Below are 5,391 nucleotides of genomic sequence, written 5' to 3'. Positions count from 1 at the left end.
CGGTTCGGAAAGGATGGAGGTGGTGTAAAATCCTGACATGGCTGCCAGACCCGAAGCAGGGAGCCTGCGAGCGCTCCTGGGTCTTTGGCTCTGAGCAGAGCCAGCCCCCGGCACCTCGGGGCCGCTTTTAGGGCCGGGCTGAAGCGAAGCAGAAATATTTTCCAGCAGGCTTCGCCGAGCATCCCGGTGCCTGGCTACAGAACCAGCCCCGTTCTGAGACCGGCAGCTGCATTTTTCACGCTCCTTGTGCTTGGATCAGCCAAAATGCTGCTCGAGACCAGAACGCAGCACGAGCCCTTCCTCGGTGCCCCGCAGCATCGCTCTGCGGCGCCTGCAGCAGTGCCTGCTCCCAGAGGCAGCCCCGCTCCTCCAGCACGTTTAATCCTCAGCAGAGGTCATCAGCAAGCGGCTAATTGGCGCTGGGGGCTCTGGGCTCGCTGCCCGCGCCACCCTGAGCCGCTTGGTGGTGACTTTCAGATGATGCTGGCTCCGAGTTTCCAGCGGCTGTGGCTCCGTGCCCGCTGCGAGCTGCTCTGCCCCAGCTGCTGCTCCAGCACCGGCAGCACCAGCAGTGCTGGGAGAAGCTGGGAGAGGTTTGGGGACCTGCAGGAGCTCAGGGACATGGGAACAGTGTGGAGAACCCTGCGCATGCCTGTGTCCTGCTGGCCTGGCATCCGCAGGGGTACCCCAAAACCCTCTCCTAAACACCATTTTGCAAGATCTGCATTGCCCCCAGCCCCTGCTGCAGCATCCTGGAGGCTCTGGGGTGACCCCGTGGGTCGTGGCACGTGTGCCAGATGTTGGGGTGACGCCGCGGGGTGGGTGCTCACCACCAGCAGCAGTTGGGTGTCCGTCTGTCCCCCTGCCTTGCCTGTGGGCAGAGTCACTCCTCCGCCCGCAGCCAGCCGTGCGAGCCGCCTGCCGTGCTGCTGGTTGGGACAATTAGCATATCGAATCACTTCCCTGCGAGACCGGGGACGATAAATTACTTTTCCGTCGGAAAATAGCATAAAAGCCCCATTATGTGCCGATGAGAGCGTTTATGGAGCCAGTCTGCTGCTCCTCAGTGGGTTTTGCACTTTTTAACGAGTTTCCAATTGGCTGGGTGGGAACAAAGTCGGTGCCTGGGGCTCGTGTCGGGCAAATCCCTGAAGCGCTTTGGGCACAGAGGGTGGCAGGAGGGACCCTCGGTGACCTGTGCCGTGGTGAAGCCTCTGCTGCTCCCAGGAGGGACCAATGCTGGTCCCAGACACCCCATCAGCACAGTGCCAAAGGCCACTCGGGGTGCCCAGGGTGCTCCGCATCACGCCAAGGCTTTGGTCCCTTCCTCTGGGTGAAAAGTGTCACGGTTTGGCGATTTTGCCAGCTGCTGTTTTTCCGTGCTCCTTCCTGCACGCTGCGCAGAGGCTGAAGGAGCGTGGGCGCCCGGCGGCACCGAGGGTGCTGCTGCTGCTGCTGCTGCCCTGCGCTGCCTCCCCCGGCTGGCAGGAGTCCTCTTCCCGGCACCGCCAGCTCCATTTCATCGTTTCCCTCTGGCTCGGGAGGCAGTGCAGGATGTGATTGCTGTGCAAAGCCCCGGAGCTAGCTCGGCCTGGCAGCCTGCTCCTTCCTGAAGGCTTCCTCCAGCTGCAGGAGCGCGCAGCGGGGACGGGGCTGGCGCCTCGCCTGCCCTGACCGAGGGCTGGCACAGCCCGGCCCCTGGAGCTGCTCTGCGCCGTGCTGCTGCTGCTCCTGCATAGCCACCTTCTTTCCGAGGTTGTGGCTGGATTGCGGCACGGCTTGGCACGAGCATCCCCTTTGCTGCAGGCGTTGTGCCACGAGTGTGCCATGAGCATGCCGCAGCCCAGCCCGGGTCCTGGTGGTGCTGGACGCAGGAGCAGCCCTTGGGGGCTGCCCAGGCGGTGCTGGCGTGCTGCTGGCTTGGCACAGCTGCTGCAGCCAAGCCCTGGGGACCCTGGGGACCAGGTGTGATGGGGCTGGCACAGTTTTCTGTTGCAATCCTGAGCAGGGCCAGCCAGGCTTTCTGCTGCCTTTCCCAAGCTGCGTTCCCTTCATCTTCACCTTGGTGAAACGGGGCCAGCCTGAAGGGTTTTGGCCCCGAATCGTTCCATTCACAGCCCAGCAGCTGGGATTAATGGGTGGTGAATTGAGCCCCGAGCCCTGCTGCTGGTTGCTGCTCTCTGGTCTCCTCCGTGCCTCCCAGCCCTGCACTCTCCTCTTTTCTGCTCCTCCTCTGCTCCGCACCTCTCCCGGTGCTTTGGGTGCGTTTCCTCCCTGGGGCCAGCCGCAGGCACAGCCGCGGTGCTCCGGCTCTACCCAGAGCAGCACCTGGCTCTGTGCAGGAACCAGGATTCCATTTTTTTTTTCTTTCTTTTGCCCCAACTTGTCTGCATGGCCTTGCGTCTCCAGGCTTGGCACTCGGGGAGTTGCATCCGAGTCCCCCCGGCCCCACCGCCGTGCTGCTCCGCGCGGCTCACAGGGGTGTCATGAGAAGGGCTCAGGTGGCAAACCCCATCCCCCTGCTTCAAACGAGAGGAGTTTATGGCCTGGAAACGCCAGAGAATGACAACTTCATGGCTTGCCAGCCACCAGCTGGAAGTTTAATTCCCGGTGTCAGTGCAGGGCTCTGCCCCCAGCTGCCCCATGGGTGCGGGTGGAGAGGCGCAGGGCGAACGCGGCGGTGCCGGAGCTGGAGCACTGCAGGGGATGGGTTTTGCCCGCTCCTGTTGCTGCTGTGTGGAGCTGGGATGGTTGGGGGGAGCTCCAGGGGGGCTCAGGTCCCCTCGAGCCTCCTGAGGCTTCAGGCAAAAGAGGAGTAATTGGGAAGGAGGAGCCGTCAAACCCACCGAGGAAAAATATTCTTTTAAATGTCGCATGGACCCTCTGAGGGTCTGTGTTAGGGCAAGCAGGTGTCAGACCTAAATCCAAATGAAACAGCGTTGTTTTGGACAAAAAAAACTTGCTGGGGGAGATGCTGCAGGTGCAGTGAGACAGCCCACGTTTGGGCAGTGCTGCCCACCAGCCCCGTGCCCGCTTTGGGCTCGTGAACACGCAGCCGGCTGGGGGTGATCTGAGGGCATCCTGCACCAGGTGCTTTTTGCTGCTCCCTGGGCCTGGCTGTGGGAAGGCAGCTTCGCTGAAAATAGAATTCAAGTATTGTGGTGGTTAAAATTAAAATTAAAGAAGAAGAAAAAAAAAATCCTTCTGAAATTGCTGAGTATTTTTACACATCTCAATTTCCTCATTAGCGACGACATTATCTCCTCGTCCGTGGAGAGGTAGCTCTTTGTCTGTGCGAGTTGCCAAAGCGCCACCAGCTAATGAATTCCCCATTGATGCGCAATTTTGTACTCAGATGATTTTTCAGATTAGTTCCTGTGCCGTGTGAGAGGAAGGGGCGCTGGGTTTCCTACCGGCACAGAAAGATGCTCCCCCGTTTTTCCCAGCGAGAGGAGATGGCGACAGCCGCACGTGGCCGCGCGGAGACGTGCGAATCGGGATTTATTTCCCAAAACTCCCCCGGCTGCAGCCATTCTCCTCCAATATCCGCGAAACAAAAACTTCGGTCGCTCAGAAATTACTTTCCGTAGGAATTTTGATGGGCTTAAGCGGAGGCTTTCCTTGCAGAGGGTGATCCCGTTTTTAACGATGTAATTTATAGTTGCTGATTACAGCCCTGAACGTTCCTGTGTGAGCAAACACACTCGGAGCAATAAACACGCTATCTGCCGGCGACAGGCTCCCCGAGTGTCGATAGTTGAGAGGGAGATATCCAAAGGATGCCTGTAATTAGCCCGAGCGTTTAATTTAATAAAACAAGTGACTAAAAACATAAGCGTGCCGTATTCTGAAAGCGTTGCGTGTAATTACAAATTATCTTAATTCAGCGCAGGCACAGCCAAGTTGGTAATCGCCTAATAAATAACTTCCATTAGCTGCTCGCAGCCTCGCCGCCGGGGTCTGCCTCCGGGGGTCCCGGGGGTGGCGGGGTGGCCGCCTGGGGGGACGTAGAGGCAGAATCTGCAGCTTTTGCTTTTTATTTTCGTGCTGGGAGAGAGCTGGCGAGGGCACTGGTTGCAGGTGGTTTCCGTGTGTCCCGTGGCTGCTCTGCGGGGCTCTGTTATTTCCCCATGGAGGCTCCACCGTGACCCCAATCTGCCCGCTCCCCTCACCCCCAGCGCTGCCCGGGCACCCCCTCAGAGCACACATGTGCCCCAAATGCTCAGCCCTCACTAACCCAGATCCTGCTCACGCAGGAGCTCTGCAGGTGGAGCTCTCCAGGTCCCCCCTGCCACCATCCTGTGCTTCCTGGAGCAGCCCCGGGCTGCGATCGGTGAGAGGGGCGCTGGGGGCGAGCAGCTTTCCCTCAGCTGGGCTGGGGCACGGTGCTTGCCCCGTGGCCACTGGACCCTCAGCGTGCCAAAGGCGCTTGTGGGCTCGGGACAGATCCTGCAGTGATGCTGGCTCGTCCCGGCGCTGCACGGGCAGGATCCGTCCCGTCCCTCTGCTTCTGGAGAGCCAGCTCCCGAGAGGGCGCCTGCTCAACCTGCAGCTGAGGCTGACGAGACGATTATAATATTAATTTAAGCAATATTAATTTGAGGCCCGCTGCTACGGTGATGGCAGCAGGCTGTGACGCAGCGATGCAGGGGCGCGGGGACCCTTCCCAAACCACGCGGCTGCGGGGCGAGGAGCGAGGAGGTTGCAGAAGCCCAGGCTGCGAGCAGGAACGTGCTTTTTGTGCTGGCTTTTGAGGAATTAGGGACGCTGAGCACAGTGGTGACGGGAGATAAGCGCTCAGCTCTCGCAAGCAATTAGGAGTACGGCTGCCTCAGCCTCAGCTGTGCCCCAGCTCGGTTTTTGAGCCCGTTTGGGGGGGCTGCTTCCCAGGGCAGATGGAGCTGCTGGTGATGTGCCTGCCTTTTGCCCCGGGATGCTGCGGTGCTGCCCGCAGGGGCGTGGCTCTCGTGGGGTAGGGGAGGTGTGGATGATGTCCCCTGCAGGATGCAGGACGAGGAGGAGCGAGGTCAGGGTCCCCCGCGGAGCTGTGCGCGTGGTGGAAGGCGCTGCCTGCAGAGGCTGAAATCCCTGCAGAAAATTCCACGTCCTGCTTCCCCTGCTGCCTCTGCACCCTCCTGGGCTGGGCAGCTGTCTGTCCGTGCCTTGTGTCCGTGGGTCAGAGCGATGGGGACATCACCCCAGCTGTGATTTCAGGCAGTCAGTGTGCGCCCCCCTGGGCTGAAAAGCAGAACGCCCCTGCGCCCTCGGAGGCTGCGGTGCGGGGGCAGGGGGCTCCCCTTGCTCTTCCCATCACAGCGTGGCAGAGGAGACCCCCGTGATTGGGGGTAAAAAGTGTAAATCAGAGCCTCTCCCGAAGGGCTTAGCGAGTGC

The sequence above is a fragment of the Netta rufina genome, assembly GCF_964035555.1.
Source record: "Netta rufina genome assembly, chromosome: 1".
Taxonomy (NCBI): Eukaryota; Metazoa; Chordata; class Aves; order Anseriformes; family Anatidae; genus Netta; species Netta rufina.
The sequence above is the reverse complement of the archived record's forward strand: the minus strand, read 5'-3'. Positions refer to the sequence as shown.